Source organism: Martes martes (assembly GCF_963455335.1).
Source record: "Martes martes genome assembly, chromosome: 4".
Classification (NCBI taxonomy): Eukaryota; Metazoa; Chordata; class Mammalia; order Carnivora; family Mustelidae; genus Martes; species Martes martes.
This window is the reverse complement of record NC_137891.1, coordinates 150470680-150490366: the sequence shown is the minus strand read 5'-3', so window position 1 is coordinate 150490366 and position 19687 is coordinate 150470680. Positions and strand designations below refer to the sequence as shown.

The 19687-nt window shown below is 43.9% G+C and overlaps 1 protein-coding gene across 1 annotated transcript in view; it reads right to left on the bottom strand.

The window, feature by feature from the left end:
* The window catches only part of RAB3B (RAB3B, member RAS oncogene family), a gene marked incomplete at its 3' end in the record, with an annotated part of 62942 nt that extends 56796 nt beyond the window's left edge, over positions 1-6146 (bottom strand). Inside the window, exon 1 of the mRNA XM_080801366.1 lies at positions 6114-6146. The remainder of the gene's footprint in view (positions 1-6113) is intronic.
* Between the last annotated feature and the right edge of the window lie 13541 nt (positions 6147-19687).

Sequence of the window (19687 nt, the reverse complement as noted above, 5' to 3'; positions counted from 1 at the left end):
ATGGGGGAGAAGCAGGCCCCCTGCTGAGCAGAGAGCCTGATGCGGGACTCAGTCCCAGGACCCTGAGATCATAACCTGAGCTGAAGGCAGAGGCTTAACCCACTGAGGCACCCAGACACCTTTCCATTCATTTTTTATCTTGCTTCTTTTCACTTAACATTATACCATAACTATTTTTTCTGAGACTTTTAAAACTCTTCATAAATGTCATTTCAATTGACTACATCATATTCCATCCTATGGATGTGTCCTAGGACAATTTCTTTAATACCATACCTTTATTTTTCTATTCTTAATTATTATATCTTTACATAAATATTTGCTCAGTTTCCTATTTTTTCCTTAAGAAAGATCCCTAGAAATGGAACTGCTGGTTAAATAATAGCAGTTATAAATAAGTAAACTTTCAGTAACTTTATGAAAACACAGATTTTATCCTTACCTCATTTCACGACCTCTATCTCATTTTATCCTCTAAACCTGGGAGGTAAAATTAGGAGGACAGATATTATTATTTCCATTTAATCAAGAAAGAAACTGAGAACCAGAAATTAAGGATTTGCTCAAGCCTCACAGCCAACATTTGAGACTAGACTTAGTACCGTGCATTGTTATAGGAAAGTTCAAAATCCCTGCTCTATTTCTCAGCCGAATTTTTGGGCAAGTCATACCACCTCTCTAAGTCACAGCATTTTTACTTTACAATAGAGAAAATACTACCTCCTTCACAGATTTGGGGTATAAACAGAATGAGCAGTTGCCATATGTAATTAATCTAGCATGGTTTCTTGGCCCATGAGAGGTACTCAATAAATATTATTTCACTGGCCCCTTTAATTCACTTCTGCAGTCAAATCTTGTTCAACTGCTCTCTTCCTAATCTGGACTACATCACTGGAGCTTGTTTTACAATTAGCTGTCTGCCTCCTCTTCTGGATTCCTCTGAGTTTTATCCATCCTTACACCCTGTCAACACTGGACCTATGGCAAGTCTTTAGGGCACGTTACACCTCTCAATAAACATTTACTGAGCATTGCCATGTGCCAGACTATTGATGTAAATGTCATATTATTAGTCTTCATTTTCTCTGACACAGCTGTTCACACTCTTAGATTTTTGGAAGAAGGGAAGTGGGAGTGGCAGCTTTACCATAACAAAAAGGCTGGCTCCTGGTCCCAGCTTTCCCAAAATTCAACGTATGAACTTGGGCAAGTTATTTAAACTCTGAACTTCAATATTCTCATCTATGATATGATAATATTACCTCCCTCCGAAAGCTGCGGTGGATTTTAAGTAAGAGAATCCATATAAATGTGTCTCTTAAACGGTGTTGAGAAAAACACATGTGGCCTTGTTGGAGAATCGATGGTGCCTGCCTTTATGAGCTACGTCTGCCACAGGGAGTGAGGCAAGAGTAAAAACTAGTTTCAGTTCCTAATTTGATCCACTTCCCTTCATTTCACAGGTTAAAAAAAAAAAAAAAAAAAAAAGGAGGCTTCCTAAAGAGAAGTGATTTGTCCAAGGTCATACAGCAAGTCAGTTGCAGTATCATGACTAGACCTTCTGTTATTTAATGACTCCCAGACTGGATTAGGCTTAGGAAAATTTCAAACTTCAACATGTTTAGGGTGAGTAAAGAAGCATCTCCAGCACCCTGCGCAGCTCTTTTCTACCACCTGCCATACTGTACTGTCAACATCTGTTTATGTGCACACAGCGTAGCTTTCCCAGTAGGTGGTGTGAGAATAGGGAGAGGTGGAGGGCAGAGAGGTTCTGCTGTAAGGCATATTCAGATGGAGGCCTCCAAGGGAATCTTTTCAGCAAGGTGGCAGGGGCTACACGGACATCTGGAAGAGAGGCAAAAAGCATCCCAGCAGGCAGCCGCCTGAGGCAGATATGAGCAGACAGGTCACTGCACAGTGGTGAGTGCAGAACGCATTTGTAAGATAATCATCAATCCGATCTTCCCTGTCTTTTGTGCCAGTCACATAAATGATACAGCTGGGTAGCTCACTGTCTCCGTGACAAGCAATAAAGATGAAGGCCCAGGGACCATCTGAGAAGTCATCTCTGGTCCCAAGCTGCGGGAAAGAAGGAAACGACCCCTCTGAGGACTGGTATGAAAAACAAGGCTTTCAGTCTGATAGGCAGCAGAAAGAAGCACTAAGAAGCTAACTCCAGCTAGGAAAGAGGGGAGAGAGTAGGAGAGAGCCCGAAAATATAGTAAGAGATCAACTCCTTACATGCAGTAAACAAGTGAATGAATGAGCCTCTCTCTTTCTCTCTCTCTTTTTTAAGATTTTGTTTATTTATTTCAGAGAAAGAGAGAGGGAGCACAGAGAGGGAGGGAGGGACAGCAGGAGAAGCAGACTCCCCGCTGAGCAGGGAGCTCAACACTAGACTTGATCCAGGACCCTAAGATCATCACTTGGGCTGAAGGTAGACAGACACTTAACCAACTGAACCAACCAGGCACCCTGAACTTCTCTTGTTTTTCTGTTGTTGTTTTTTTTTAAGATTTTATTTATTCATTTGACAGAGAAAGGGAGAGAACAAGCAGGGGGAGCAGCAGAGGGAGAGGGAGAAGCAGGCTCCCCACTGAGCAGAAAGCCTGACACAGGGCTTGATCCCAAGACCCAGGGATCATGACCCGAACTGAAGGTGGACACTTAACCAACTGAGTCATCCAGTCACCCCTGAACTTCTCTTTTGATAGAGCACAAAATTGAGTCCGAGAGACCTGGATTGAGCCCTGGCTCTTTCAGCAGTTGTAAACCTTAGGCAGATCAGTTTTCTCATCTATAAAATGAGTTAATCAAAGACTTCCTGGTAAACTGTTGCAAGAATTAAAACCAATATATGGGAGAGTGCTTTATAAACCCCTTAATTTTTTTTTTTTTTTTTGGTCTGTCTGCTTCATGTTTTCTTCTACCAAGTCACCCTAGGTAGTAGAACTAGCTTAGGGTTCCAAATCAAACAAACTAGATTCAGTTTCCAGGTCTGTCATTTATTAGCTGTGAGACTTTGGCAAGAAATTTTACAGGACTAAGACACAGTTTCCTCATTTGTAACACAAGCATTGTTGGGAAAATTACAGTCAATGTTGGTAAAGCATCTAGATAATATATGACATATAGCAGGTGCTCAATAAACGTACTCCATCTTCTCATTGGGAACATTTATTTAGTGAGGATAGGAAAGGAGTTGGGCAAATGTGGACCTCACCCTATTATATGCAAACTCCGCCCTAAAGCCACACTACTAACTTGTTTAATTCAACCTTTTTTCCCCAAAGATTTTATTTCTTTCTTTGACAGAGACACAGTGAGAGAGGGAACACAAGCAGGGAGAGTGGGAGAGGGAGAAGCAGGCAACCCGCTGAGCTGGGAGCCCAACGTGGGGCTGGATTCCAGGACTCTGGGATCATGACCCGAGCCGAAGGCAGATGCTTAGCAACTGAGCCACCCAGGTGCGCCTAATTCGACTTTTCTTTAGACATTCCCCAACCTAGTACAGTCAGCCTAGCCCAGCCCACCTCTTCACTATTTCTCCAAGTCTCTTCAAGCCACAGAAACCATATCATAATAGCTACCATTTATTGCACACCTACTAAATGCCAGGCACTCTACTAAGTGCTCTTGCATTTTATCTTGCACAGAATGTAGGCACACCTGCATAATATTAGTGGCCTCTCTCTTTTGTACACTGCTTTATAGCTTATGAAGCTCTTTTCACCCATGTTACCATATTTGCTTCTTACAACAATCGAGGGGGGAGAGTGATGAGTGAATTGGAGGCAGGAGCACCAGCACAGGTCAATTGTTCACTGAATCAACATTCACTGAGCATCTACTGTGCACCGCACCTCATTCTGTACTCTGGGGAGGTGGAGAGGAACTGTACGGAGTTCTGAGCTTAGGGGGGAAACCTTTTAAAACATCCTCTGTGGGTTATTGCTATCTCTCTTCACATCATATTCCTTTTTTTTTTTAAAGATTTTATTTATTTATTTGATAGAGATCACAAGTAGGCAGAGAGGCAGGCAGAGAGAGAGGAGAAAGCAGGCTCTCCATGGAGCAGAGAGCCCGATGCAGGGCTCGATCCCATGACCCTGGGATCATGACCTGAGCCTAAGGCAGAGGCTTTAACCCACTGAGCCACCCAGGCGCCCCTCACATCATATTCCTTAAGAAACTGGAGACTTATTTATTGGACTGCAGATAATTTTTGAGTTTTGCCTTTTCCCATAGTGTTTCCTCTGATAGGAACACACTGTCCTCCACTGCTGGCTAATTCCTTCATGACCAGAAAGACTTCCCTTACCTATCGTCTTATGGCAAAATGTCTTCTCTGGCTAACACAATGTGGGATTTCCCACTACTATAGCCAGGGCTTTTCATGGTATTCCATGGTCTTTCTCCCTTTATATGCACAGAACAGGTGGACAGCCACCTGTAAACACACACTCCTTTTACTGTCCCCAACCCCTTTCCATCTGAATTTCAGGAAGTTGGGGTGGAGGGCCCTGTCTTTCTCCCACTCACCTCCACACCTGTATTAGTTTCCAGAGGCTGCTACCCTGCCCTCCCTAAAGTCCTTCCTACATCTGGATTCAGGAACAGAGGCAGCCAGTGGATGAATTTTTCTGTCCAAAATTCTCTTGTCTGTGATCCCAGGTGGTGGTGTAACAGAGTTCAGCGCCTGCGCCCCCTCCTAGGCCTTCTGAGCAGCTAAGACAGATTTAGCACCTGGGTGTCTATGGACTCCGCATGGGTCCGATTATCTTTCCACCCTCACACAACCCACACCTGCCTTCCTCCCCAACCTAACTCAACACACCCACTATCCTAATCTCTCCAAGCTCCCAGACAGTTTCTCCAGCCCCAGCCGTCAGTGCCCCTCCACTCCCCACCCCTAGCCAGAACTCAGGCGCCCACTGCCCATACCCAAGGCCACTGCCTTCTCCCTCCACCAGCTCCCCGCCCCCTTCCTCTGCAGTCTGGGTAGACCCAGCCTTGCCTCCCACCTTCCCATTCTTGCAGGCTTCCCTCTTCCGAGCCCCACCCCCCCAGTCCCCACTCACGGTTATCCCCTGTGCCCGCGACAAATTGGCCTCAGGCTCCGCATCCCTTTCGCTCCCAGCTCTCGATTCACATGCCCTCGCCCTCTTCCCCTCTCCCCGACCAACACCCATCTCTGCCCAGCGCCCCTTTCCCTCACCACCTCACTCCTCTCCAGCTCACCACGACCCCTGCGGACCCGGTCTACTGCCCTCCACGCCGCCCCCTTGCCCTCGCTGTCCTCAGTGCCCTCGCTCAGCGCCGGCTTCACGCCTCTCGGCGGCCTGGCACCCCCTTCCCGCACTGCCCCTCTCGGTCCCTCCTTACATCTCCCCGCCCCCAACGCCTCATGTTTCCCCCCAGCAAGCCCCTACTGCGCTCCAGTGGCCACCCCTTTCCCACCTGCCGCCGCCCCCTGCCCCCGGAGCACCCCTCGCCGTCCTCGCAGTCTGGTAGACCCCCCTCAGCGCCCCTTCCCAGGCTACGCGCCTCTCTCCCGGCCATGGTGCCCCCTCCTCAGCGGCCACCCCCAGCCCCTTATCCTCGGTGTCCCCTCCGCTGTCCGCACTCCTCAGCGCCCGCTCGCTGTCGCCAGTGCCCCGAGCCGGGGTGGGTCCCAGATTCTCTCCGGGCGGGGTGCCCGAGCCGCGCCCCTTACCTGGGACTCCGGGTGTGGGACGAGCGGCTCGCTGCAGATAAAGCAGCGGGACGGCGGACCTGGCGGCACGCGGCAGAAGGCTCAGCCGGGTTCTCGGGCAGGGCGGTGCGGGGCGGTGCGAGTCCGTGCGAGTAGCACCCACCGCGGCTACTTAAGGCTAAGGCTCCGGCTACGGCTTGGCTCCGCTACCGCCTCACCCAGGCCCCACCCACGCCCCGCCCAGGGGCGGGGTCTGTGTTCGCTCCGCCCCGGGCTCCAGCTGCCGGCAGGTGCAGGAAATTCGTTTTATCTTGGATCCCCGGCCCTCCCTCCACCCCGAGTTCGCCGATATCTGGGTGACTACCGTGATTTGTCTTAATTGTCACATCTCATTCAACAGACTGAACTTACTATGTATGGTGATCAGAGAGCTTTGATAATAATGTAGATGATGATGGGTAGCTTTGCCATTTCCAAAGCACTCCACTGTCCTATTGCTTCATACCCACAAAAGCCCAGGGAGAAAGGCAGAACCTGGACCGCTGACTACAAGAGGAAACTAAGTCAGAAACCTGGGCATTGTCCTCTAGTCTATGCACTCCTTCATTTCCCACATCCTATCAGTCTGGTAATAACAGCTCCCTAATATATCCTATCCCTGCCCTTCCTCTCCATCTCCACAGCTCTCACCCTGGTTCAGACCTCATCACTTCTTGCCTGGACTAATGTAACCACTCCTAATAGATCTCCCCACCTACACTCTTCAATTCATCCTGCATACCAGCAGCCTGAGTGATTGTTCAAGATGTCACCATGTTACCATCAACCTTATTAAAACAAAACAAAATAAAAACTTCCTTTGGCTCCCCCATTGCTAGCAGTAGCTTGGAGTGAGAAATTGTTATTGCCTTCATTAGGAAGTCCCAGTTCTGTCAGAGGAGGCAGGTACAGGAGGCAATTTGATCTCTCATCCTAACTTGGACTTCACTTTAAATCTTCCCAAGAGCATAGGGGTAGTTGCCAGTTTTAAGTTAGAATCATCATCCTTCCCCACACTCTTCCCCCATTTCAAATCTTAGAGGTCTGAGTCAAATACCAAAACCAGTTTCCCCCAAGTTCCATTATGACCCTATCTGCAATTTGTCTCTCCAACCTGGGAAACTGCCCAATTGATGGTCCCTCTGGTTGTCTAACTTCTCTCTCAGACTCATCCTTACACATTTCTGAGCTTCTCCATCCTCCTCCCCTTCACTCACCTTCCCACTGCCCACCTCCCTGGCAGACCTTTCCACTGTGCCCTCTAGAATCCTGTTCCCTTATCAATAAACTCTCCTACATCCTCTGCTTCTTCAGAGAGTTTTCAGGTTATTTTTTTGCCTTCGTTGAAACTTGACCCCCTTCCAGGACTCCTCTTGTAGCCCCTCTGCAAGAAGTTTTCTCACTTTCCCACTCTCCACATCGCCGAAAACTAGGGGGTGGAGTCAGCATTGCAACTCCTACCCTTCTGTAAGAATTCCTTCTCCTTTGCTCTTCAGCCATACTTCCTTCTACTCATCGCAAATGTCACCGGCCCCCAATTATTCCTTATGTATTGAAAATTTCAACCCTTGGCTTGCGGTTATCCTCATTAGCCCCTGCCCTGCCGTCCTGACTTCAGTAGCCATGTGGTTTCCTGATCCCTCAGTTCTTGGTCTCCTTACATCACTTTGGCCACTGGCTCCCATGGTCACACCCTGAACTTCTTACTAACCCCAAACTAGTGCCTCTGTGATCTTAAAATCAAATATCCTATACTACCTGTTCCCTCACTCTCTGTCTCCCACCAGGCCCTAGTTTACTCACTTCAAAATGGGTGTAATGATAATGACTATTCATTCCTCACAGGAATAATGAGATAACATATAAAACAACTTTTAAAGTTGTGAAACAATATGAGAACAGATGGTGTTGTGTTTATGTAGCCTCAGGTCTTTTGATTACTTTCTCTTTCTCCTTCTCATGGAAGGCCATGTAGTAAAATGGAAAGAGCATAGAATTGGGGCCAGCTAGATCTTGTTTTCAATCCTTGTTCCACCAGTTGCCTGCTGTGTGATCTTATGCAAATTGCATAATTTTTTAAGCACACAGACATACACCTCATCCTCATACAGAAATAATGAGAGCTACCTCCCAGAGTCATTGTGAAGACCAAATAAGAAAATGAGATAGCTACTGGAAAGCACTTGATACAGTGCCAGGTACATAATAAGCTGTGGTTATTATAAACAAATGCTATTTTTAGCCACAAGTGCCTTCCAAGAAGGATAGACCCTAATATACAGAAGGCCCTTTTGTCCTACTCAGGGCCTTGAAGAGTGTAGCTATGTAAGGGTGGGAAGAGAAGGAGGAATACTATATTGCTCTGGGTAGAAAAAGGAGAATTTAGAATTTACTTGGCAAAATAGGAGGAAGAGGAAATAAAGAGAACTTGAAGGGGGGAAGGAAAAAGATGAATAGAAAAATCAGTGTAAGGATAGGGGCTACATGGGTAAAAGGTCAGAAGAAACCCTCCCATAGCAAGCAGACAAAAGAGTGTTTAAGCTCTAGGATGCATAAAATAAATATGTTATCACATGTATGATGTGACCATTGTCTCTGACTCTTGAGACTTTAGTAAAGGTCATTAAACTCAGGAATGCTTTCTGAAGGGAGTACTGAAGGTGAGTGAGTAGGAAACTAGTGCAAAGGGCTTTGTTTTTCTGAGTTGAAAAAGAAAACTAGAGGCAGAGACTATGAGAGCACAGCCCTTATAGAATTTACAAAAAATTTCCAGGAAGGCTTAGAACTTATAAGGGCTGTAAATATGAAAATTGAATTTTAAGCCCATTGCATTTAGATCTTAACGGGACAGAGAGGCCACTTCTGACACTTGAGCTGTATCAGTAATGTTCCCCAACAGCTATCTCCCAATTAACTAGCAAGTTACCACCAGAGAGAAGAACATATCAAATTATATTTAACTGTCTTCACTTCCAGATCCAAATGCCCAAATAAAAACAGGAAGAAAGACTTATTCTATCCCAAAAGTCTATCTTTTGCCTTGGATCAGATTGATTAGTAACTTTAATCATTAAGGGATGCCTGGGTGGTTCAGTCAGTTAAGCATCTGACTTTGGTTCAGGTCATGGCTTGGGGTCCTGCGTCTGCTTGTCCCTCTGCCCCTTCCCCCTCCCTCACTCATGCGCTCTCTCTCAAATAAACAAGTAAAATCTTTAAAAAATATAACTATAATCATTAAGACCTTAAAATATGATGAGTTCATTCATATATTTTATTTCATTTTGTCCTCAATACAATTATGCAATGTATGACTTGTCATCCCCTTTTATAGTATAAATGAAGGAACAGATTTCAGAAAATTCGAGTGACTTGCCAAGGGTATATATCTGGTAAATGGAAGAACCAGATGCCAAGTCTGTCTGATTCCAAGGCTAGGACTCTTTCTATTAGACTTCAGAATAATGGTTGCTCAGTGAACACCACTGGGGTTAAGAGTCCTACAAACAAAATTTCCTTAAGCCTTTTCTAATTGTAAGAGTAATCAGCTTCTCCAGCTCCTGGTTTTTATATGGAATATAAAATTGATGCTTTTTATTGAATGAGAATCAGTCATTTAGAAAAGTTCGTATCATTTGGTGGATATCTTTTGGAATGTCCAAATCTTTACAAGGTTCAAATCCACAACCCTGTATGAGTCCCTCATGACCAGCCTAGGAACTTAGGTATGTTGACAGGTTAAGTGTTTTCATCTGACCCCTTCAGAGGTTGCCTCATGCAATTAGGATAGGGTACTTAAGCAGGTGCCAAAAGATCACCAGAATCTGTAAAGCAGCTCTAGAAACACAGGGTTAAATGAGAGGAGTGGTGGAAGACAGGACGGAGAAGAGGCAGGGGCCAGATGATCTTAAGGACTCACAAATCATACTAAAGATTAAGGAATTTACCTTGCAAGCAAATGGCTTTAAACAATGGAGTAACATGGTTACATCTGCATGTAACAAAGAATGTTCTCACTGTGGTAGGTGTGACAAAGTGGATGGGAAAAGTAGGAAGCAGGGAGACGGCGCTCAGTAAACACGGAGCACAATCAGAAGTTGCTGTGATAGTACAGGTGACAGATGAAGAGGATCAGAACTCATGTCCTAGCAATAGGGGAAAGTGAAAAGTAGAGAGATTTGATACATATTTAGGAAGGATTAAATGAGATATGAGGGAGAGGGAACTGGCATAAACAACCAGGTAGACAGGGAAGCTATTTACTGACAGCAGAAGCACAGAAGATGTTTTGGTTACCTACTGCTGCATAACAAACCATTCCCAAAAATGCATGGTTTAAAACAGCAATAATGTATTGTTTCTCACAATTCTGCGGATGGCTGAATGGATTAGTCTGCTGGTTTTAGGTGAGATCAGCTGGAAGTTCACCTGCACCGGGAGGTCCAAAACAGCCTCCCTCATGGGTCTGACAGTTGGTTCTGGCTGAGGGCTGGCTGCCATGGCTCTTCTCCAATTCTAATCCACCAGTAGGCTAGCTCAGCTTCCCTGGTGGTATCACCATTCTAAGAGGGTAAACGCAGAAGATGCAATCTCTTCAGGCCTAGCCTCAGAATCGGGTACCAGTGTGGCTCAGTTGTTAAGCATCTGCGTTCAGCTCAGGTCATGATCCCAGGTCTTGGGATTGAGCCCCACATGGAGCCCTTCATGGGGCTCCTTGCTCGGCAGGAAGCCTGGTCTCCCTTTTCAATTCCCCTGCTTGTGTTCCCTTTCTTGCTGTCTCTCTCTGTCAAATAAATAAATAAAATCTTAAAAAAAAAAAAAAAGGCCTAGCCTCAGAAATTGCATAACATCCTGTGTACTTTATTCTATTGGCCAAATCAAGTCGCCAGCACAGCCCAGATTCCAAGGAGAGAAATAAACTTCACCTCTAATTGGGAAGAATAGCAAAGTCACATCACAAAGGGGCATGGAGAGGATACAGGGAAGAGACAAATCTATTGCCTTTCAACAATCTACCACAGGAGTGGGAACAGATTTAGATAATGAGTATCTCAAATGTCACTTCATGCACTAATCATTCCTTCCTTCTCTGTGCTTCAGTTTCTTGATTTGTAAAATAAATGAATGTGCATGGCCGTTCTCCCCACTAGCAAAAATTTATAAGTGAAATTGGTTAAAATGTACATTGAGGACACCGCCCCATCATCAGGGTATACCATGGCCAGCAGGAGTGCAATCTGAGACAAACAGGAAAACATTCAAGATGTGAATAGTCAGAACCCAGGTGCTACCCAAGACCCCCTCCCACTTCCTTCACCCACCTTGCCAGTCCTTCACAGAAGCTGATCCATTCTACCTCCTGAGAACTCTCCACTCCATTCCTTCCAGGGCCACAGCCTCCTCACTCTCCAACTACTACTCCAATTTCCCTCATAATACAAACTCTACATTGCAGAGGAAGAGAGCTCTCCTGAAATCCAGTTTAAAATCCCCTACCACAAGGAGACCTGGCTGCATGTGACCTTTGATCCTGGGGTCGTGAGTTCAAGCCCCTTGTCAGATGTAAAGGTTACTTAAATAAATAAGACAAAATATTTAAATCAACAAATAGAACCCTGCTTATTGGGAGGTTATGAATCCTAGGAGGTGAGACAAACAAACAAGTAAACAAAATTCATAAGATAATTTCAGTTGGGGCGCCTGGGTGGCTCAGTGGGATAAAGCCTCTGCCTTCGGCTCAAGTCATGATCTCAGGGTCCTGGGCTCGAGTCCCGAGTCAGGCTCTCTGCTCAGCAGGGAGCCTGCTTCCCTTTCTCTCTCTCTGCCTGCTTCTCTGCCTACTTGTGATCTTTCTCTGTGTGTCAAATAAATAAATAAAATCTTTTTTTAAAAAAGATAATTTCAGTTAGTGATGAGCGCATTTGAGGAAATATTCCAAGAGGATGGAATAAAAGTAACTAGGAGAGGGGATTATTTTAGAATTATTAAACAGGGAAAGCCTCTCTGAGGAAGTGACAGTTGAATTGAGAACAGTTGGAGGAGAAGGAGTCAGCTCATTTCAGAGATGAGGAACTTAAGGGCCGAAGAGGACAGGTATCTCTAGACTATGGCTAATTGACCAAACTGGAAACCTCCCCCTCTTGTAGGATGTTTATACAGCAGCGGCACGGGCATAGCCATGGTCTGTGGTCAGGGTCTTCATGTCCACAAGCCCACCTTGGGCACACAGTCCCCCTTGGTCTCATCAGTTATCACTCACCACTGATCTGTTCTCTCTTTAGACCATCTCTGTTAAATAAGGGAATTGAATTAAAATAAACCCCAAGTCTTTCTAAGGGAAAGCAGGGTAGGGTCATCAAAAGCACATAAACTTTGGAGTCAGAGAGGTCTAGGTTCAAATCCCATTTTCACCATTTGTAGTTATGTGATTAAATTTCTCTTGATCACACAGGTTGCTCATCTGTACAGAGAGGATGAGAATTATTTCACCAGCTCTTTGAGAGAGCTAAATTAAAAGTGATAATGTATGGAAAACAGGTTAGTGTATAATAACATGTTCAAAAATACCAGCTACTTTAAGGGACCTCATAGCTCTTGTTAACTAAATCCATTATGCTTGCTGATGGCTTCCCCCCTTCAAATACATGTCCAGGAACCTGAAGAACAGTTACCACTTACTTAGAATCTTTAAAATAAGTCAGGTTACTTTTCTAGTTTTGGAAGAATGTCTCCTGCATTTGTCTTTTCTTCTGGGGCTTGCTAAGGGAGGCGAAGTCAGACCTGTGATCCCCTGCAAAGGTTCAGTCTCATGCTCCCTCTTGTGCTCTATATGGGAACTGCATTCTCTCAGGACTGACCAAAAGCCATGGTGCTGAAATCGACCTGACTACGGCTGTGAAAAAAAAAAGGGAACTAACATTTTTTTTTTTTTTTAAGTAAAAACAATTACATAGGGCTTACCCAACATGGGACTCCAACTCATGTCCAGGAGATCCAGAGTCACATGCTCTACTGACTGAGCCAGCCAGGCACCCCCAAAGAGAACTAACATCTGATAAGCATCTGTGTTATTTCTGGAACGTCTGAAGTTATGCACTATCTCATGTTTCTCATCAGCCATTCAACAGAAAAGACAACTGAAGCTCAGCAAGGTTGAATGACTTTTCCAAATATCCGTGGATAAGAGACAAAGCAGACCTAAATAAAGGAAAGAACTGGAAAAATCAGTGATGTTTGTTGCACTATAGAATAAAATTTAACCTCTTTAGCCAACTTGATCAGATCCTTTTTCCTGTCTTTATCTATCACCACTAATGGTTTTGGTCTCTGCTCTCTGGACACACAGAGTGACCTTAAACCTCAGTGTTTTTGCACACGCCTTTTCTACCTTGCGTGTCTTCAATACCCCTCCTTCATCTAGAAAACTGCTTATTCATCCTGCCATCCATTCCACCCTTCTTACTTGGAGATAATTTAATCACCCCCTCCTTTGTATTATTTCTAGACCTTATGCTTGCTGTTGGTACTGAGAGGTGAAGTAGAACCTTCTGCCCTAGGAAATTAACACTGCCCCTGCTTTCATTCAACAACTATTCATTTATGGTATACAGATATGGTTGCAGTCTGAGCACTAGAAAAACAATAATGAACAAAACAGAGTCTATTCTCACAGAGCTTACATTTTAATGAGTAAATCAGATATTAAATAATCACATCAATAATTAACATCGTGATAATTGTTTTGAAGAAAAAGCAAAGGGGATATAAAAGGTCATTGTGGTGGCATGATCAGGAAACGTTTTGCAAAGTAACATTTAGGTGCAACTTCTGAAGAATGACGTGGGTGAAAATATGGGGAAGGATACTCCAGTGAGGAAGGAGCATGTGTAAAGGTCCCGAGGAACTTTGAGAAATGGAAAGAACACAGTTGTGGCTGGAATGCTCACGACAGAATGAGAGAATTACATGCATCAAAGATGGAGACAGACATGTGGGCCAAATAATACCACCCACTTACACAATATTATTGATTTTGGATTTCATCCTTAGAATAATGGAAGAGAGACAATAAAGAGTTTCAAGCAGGGAAATGATATAACCAGAATTTTAACATAAAGAAAATAGTCTCTGTGGAGAACAGCTGGAGAGAGGGGAAGGATGGACATAAGGACACCACCTAATATAGCTAAAATAAATTCATTTATTTAGCTGTTTCATTAATATTTATTTTTTTAAGATTTTATTTATTCATGAGAGATGGGGGCGGTTAGGGGGAGAAGCAGGCTCCCCACTGAACGAGGAGCATAGAACAAGGGGTTCTATCCCAGGACCCTGGGATCATGACCTGAGCCAAAGTCTGAACCACCCAGGTGCCCTGTTTCTTTAATATTTATTAAATTCCCACTATGTGCCAGACTCCCTCCTAGACTTTGAGGATACAGCAGCAAATAAGATAGATAAAAGCCCTGATGGATCTTACACTACAAAAATCTGGGCAACAAATGCTGCTGTTGGTGGTGATAGAGATGATGAAGAATGTATTGGCTTGGCTTGTGATAACCAAGTACCACAGACCCAGTGACTTAAATAACAAAAATTAGCTTCCTCTGGATAAGGTCAAAGTGTAATAGAAGATGTTGATCAGTTAAGTCAGAAGGACAAATAGGTGGTTGTAGTCAAAGAATAGAATTTCTGAGTTCAAGATTTCAAAGGTAGAATGGCTTTGAATGATAACAAGTGAGACTGTTGGAGGGGGAGGCTGAGATAGACTGGAGGTCATTGGTGATGAGGAAGTGGAATAAATGAGCAGCGAAGATGTTAGGTGATGTTTTTCATGGCTTTTCATGGCAAGTAATGGGAAGCTGAGATTCAGCTGTACTAAATATAGGGCATGTTACTTCATATATCTCAAAGTCCAAAACCAAAGTGCAATTCAAAGTTGACTTAATCCACTGGCTCCAGCCGTGTTTCACTGGCAGTTTTCTCAGTGTGTCCCCTCCCTCCATGTGTCAGCTTCACACTCAGTCTGCTAACAAGCACAAATCTCTTTCTTGGGAGACCTCTCAGAATTTCTAAAGTATTCCTTTGAATTATGAATCACTCCAAGAGAAATCTGGCCATCCTAACTTAGTGAGCCTTGGACTCTTTTTTGAGGGGACTTAGTGTTCCATGAAATATACTTTTGAAGATGCTGCTATAACCTTTTATTTATTTTTAAAGATCTTATTTATTTATATGACACAGAGAGAGAGACAGCAGCAGAGAGAGAGGGAGAAGCAGACTCCCCGCTGAGCAGGGAGCCCAATGCAGGGCTCAATCCCTGGACCCCAGAATTATGACCCAAACCTAAGGCAGACGCCCAAACGACTGAGTCACCCAGGTGCCCCGGGCTATAACATTTTAAACAATGGTTACTGATAACCAAATCAGTCACGGTTAGTGGCTAACTACAGAAACTTACTCTGGCTTATTTATGGAAGGGAAGAATATTATATACATTGAATAGATCATAAAATATCCAGGGAGGCTGGAGAACCAGGTTTGGGGATATGCATTGCAGACATGCTGGGGAAGGCACCACTGCTGTCGCCATTAAACACTAAGCTTGTGTAGCCAACACTAGTAGCTTCTGACCCTGCACACCACCATGGGCACTACAATCAGCATTCTCTCAAGAACTCAGTCAAATTTCTGCTACAGAAAGCTGCAGAAGGTGGGTCTGATTGGCTGAGCCTAGGTCATGTGCCAAAAGTCTAGCTGCGGAGGCTAGGAAAGCAATTATCTGATACTTCCAACTTCTAAAATGGAAAAGGGGCTTTGCCCGTCTTCAAAATTTAAAAGTTGAAGGATTTTTTAAACCTAAGTACGGGATTTTAATGCAATGGCCAAAAAGAATCAAAATATCCATACAATCCACTAATTTATTTGCCCTACATGAACTCTGTCCTTCTCCTGCCCCATATTTACACTTCAGAAAAATCCCAATTAATATAATGCAACTCAAAGTGCAATTACCCGCTCACTAAAGGTGGTGTAACCCCAAGTCTCTTCATTTACTACATCCAGTTACAAATCTAGAACCTCGAAGTGATGACCTTGGAGTCACACCTGTATATGTGATATCTTTTTTTTTAACATTTTATTTATTTATTTGACAAACAGAGATCACAAGCAGGCAGAGAGGCAGGCAGATAGAGAGGAGGAAGCAGGCTCCCCGCGGAGCAGAGAGCCTGATGCGGGGCTTGATCCCAGAACCCTGGGATCATGACCTGAGCCAAAGGCAGAGGCTTTAACCCACTGAGCCACCCAGGTGCCCCTGTATATGTGATATCTTAATTAAAAAGTCTACCACTATAACCAGTAAGGTTCTGTTGTGGTTAATAGGAGCCATTCTAACTATTTTAGTCAGAAAATCCTTTAATACAGAGAATTAGGTACTAAAAAAATCAACGGGAGGTCTATAGGAAAAGATAGTGGGCTGGGCCTCAAGGATTGACTCCCACAACATCATAGTCTGTCCTGAAAAAGGACATGAAAATTTTACATCAATAGGGAAGGTGGAGAATCAGGAATCTAGCCTCCTAGGTTCTGGTTCCAGGGTCATACCATTTTGGCTGTAATCTGGGGATAAGGACGCCACTGTCCTCCTGGAATACACGACCATTGCTACAAGCTGGGATCAGGAAGCTGCTGCCGGAACTCTTAGTTCCAGAGCCATGTCTCACCTGCAAGGTCCTGCCTGCAAAATGGAGGACTTATGCTCTGCCAGCTCTTCCCCCAACAGTTTCCAGTTCAGGTCCCTCATGCAAGCATTGCTGGAAAGTGAGTTCACTGCTCAAAGGCTATATTGAGCAAGGTAGCATGACGGTAAACAAAGCAGTCTATAAATCCACCAAGGGTGATGCTATAGTAGAAAGAAGCTTAGTGGGAGAGAAATTCAGATCAAGACTCTCTTTCAGGGACCCCTGGGTGGCTCAGTCAGTTAAGCGTCTGCCTTCGGCTCAAGTCATGATCCCAGGGTTCTGGAATCAAGTCCCACATTGGGCTCCCTGACCAGCGGAGAGTCTGCTTCTCCCTCTGCCTCTCTCTCCCCCTGCTTGTGCTCTCTCTGTCTCTTTCTCTGACAAATAAATAAGTAAAATCTTAGGAGAAAAAAAAAAAGACCCTCCTCCAATAAAGTCAAATCACTCTTTTCGTCCATGATAGGAGGCAACCAGTGTAATTGAATGGATTTTGATTCAGTGCCTGGCTGGAGGCTCTGGATTGTGGCACCAAGTCCGGAGGCTCAGCATTGGTTGCTTCTGCTGGCAAAGTAGACACTCAACAGCACTAGTCCTGGAAAAGATGCATTACCAGGAGCCACATCCCTGATGCTGTCCTGCTCCTCAGGGCCTTGAGTGGCCCAGGAGGGAGGTCACATTTTCCTGCCCGCAGAAGGGAATGGAAGTGGTACTGAGGAGCTGATACAGCCAGAGGGGTCTTGCTGACAAGATAAAGGAAGAGAGTGAGTGGACCGGCCACTGGAGGCTGTTGGAAAGTAGACATCTCAACAGATGCTTTCATGGAAGGATGTGCCAGGACCAGGTAGGATACCCTACATCTCAGAAGATGTGAGCACAGGCAATGTTTCCTATCTGATGTCATGACACTGCATAATTCTCTGATATTTAGATGTCACTCAAGGGAGAAGAGAATAAAAATGTGGGTGGCTGGTGGCTCAGTCGCCTCAGGGTCCAGCTCTTGATTTCGGCTCAGGTCATGATCTCACAGTTGTGGAATAGAGCCCTCTACTGTGCTCTACGCTCAGCAGGGAATCTGCTCAAGAGTCTCTCTCTCCCTCCACACTTCCCCACTAAAATAAATAAATAAATCTTTTAAAAATTTTATTTATGTTTTAAGATTTTATATATTTATTTATTTGTCAGAGAGAGAGAGAGAGCACGCACAAGCAGGGGGAGTGGCAGGCAGAGAGAGAAGCAGGCTCCCTGCTGAGAAAGGAGCCCCATGCAGGACTTGATTCCAGGACTCTGGGATCAATGACCCGATCCAAAGGCAGCCGCTTAACTGACTGAGCCACCCAGGTATCCCAATAAATAAATCTTTAAAAAAAAAAAAAAAAGAAAGAAAAGAAAAATGTAAAAAGCAAGCAGTTTAAATCTCAAATACCTGAAAAATCTCAGATCTGACTATAAAAAATTCCTCTGTTTTCATGAAGAGTGGGGTTTGAGAAAAAATTTTTGGAATCTACAATTATGTTCCCTTTTTTTCTAACTGTATTAGTTATCCTGAAAATGTAGACCCACTATACAGCATAGGTATTGATCCATTCCTTGAGTTGCTTGACTAGAAATTGCATCGGATGATATAGTGGTTAAAAACATGGATTTCGGGCACCTGGGGGGCTCAGTGGGTTAAACCTCTGCCTTTGGCTCAAGTCATATCCTGGGGTCCTGGGATCGAGCCCCGAGCTCAGCAGGGAGCCTGCTTCCCCCTCTCTTTCTGCCCGCTGCTCTGCCTACTTGTGATCACTCTGTGTCAAATAAATAAATAAAATCTTTAAAAAACAAAAAACAGGGGCGCCTCGGTGGCTCATTGGGTTAAAGCCTCTGCCTTCACCTCAGGTCATGACCCCGGGGTCCTGGGATGGAGCTCCGCATTGGCTCTCTGCTCAGCGGGGAGCCTGCTTCCCTTCCTTTCTGTCTGCCTGCCTCTCTGCCTACTTGTGATCTCTGTCAAATAAATAAATAAAAATCTTTTTTAAAAAATTAAAAAATAAAATAAGAATATTTAAAAAACCCAAAACCCAAACCAAAACCAAAAACATGGATTCACCAAACTGCCCACATTCAAATCCCAGTTCTGATACCTACTAGCTTGGGTAAGTTACTTACCCACTGTGTGCCTCAGCTCCCCTAACAATAAAGCAGAGATGATAATGATGGTAACAGAACCAAATCCATCAGGTTGTTATTAGGATCAAATGAGTAAATATCACAGGAAGGTTAAGAACAGTTTCTGGCACATAGTGCTATATAAATATTTGCATTATCAGATGAAGAATGTTTGGAATCAGTAGTCTTGAAAGAAATTTAGGTTGAACAATCCTTGAAAGAATTTTGGAAAACTATGTACTTTAAAGCTGACACCTTTAACTTGATATTTAAATTTTCATTATTTAAATAACTGTAAAGGATATCATTTCTGGCATACTGTAAATATTAATATTTTAAAATAAAATTTGTGTCACTTTTCAGAATGTATCCACTAGAATCTAAGTGCCACGGAAATTTTATACCCACTTTATCCACTTAAAACTAATACATACAGAAGATTTTCTTAACAGCTGTAAATTTGATATCATAGTTTCTCCTTAAAGTTGTTTTTTCCTCACTCTACTCACAGAATTTTAACCTAATGAAATGTTTTATATACTTTAAAATATTTTATTGATCACCATGCCATACTTCTCTATAGTAAAACTATGCCCTTAATTGGAATTAAAATGCTAAAATTTCCTGTGACTGTAAGAAGCTATGTTAAATAACTTTCATGCCTTGTTTTACAATCCTTTACCCTCTTTCTCTCCCCTTTAGCTGTTGCTGCGGCAACCTGTTATATTAGGAGATTGAGGATGAGGACACGTAGCTATAACTGCATTTCCTTATCTCTTTTTTTTTTTTCAGTTTTTTATTTAAATTCTAGTTGGTTAACATATGGTGCAATACTGGTTTCAGAAGTAGAAGTCAGCGGTTCATCACTTACACACAACACCCAGTGCTCATCACAAACACCCTCCTTAAACTCCATCACCCATCCAGCCCATCCCCCACCTACCTCCCTCCATCAACCCTCAGTTTGTTCTCTATCGTTAAGAGTCTCTATGATTAAAAAAAAAAAAAAAGAGTCTCTGTGATTTGTTTCCTTCTTTTCTTTCCCCCTCCTATATGTTCACCT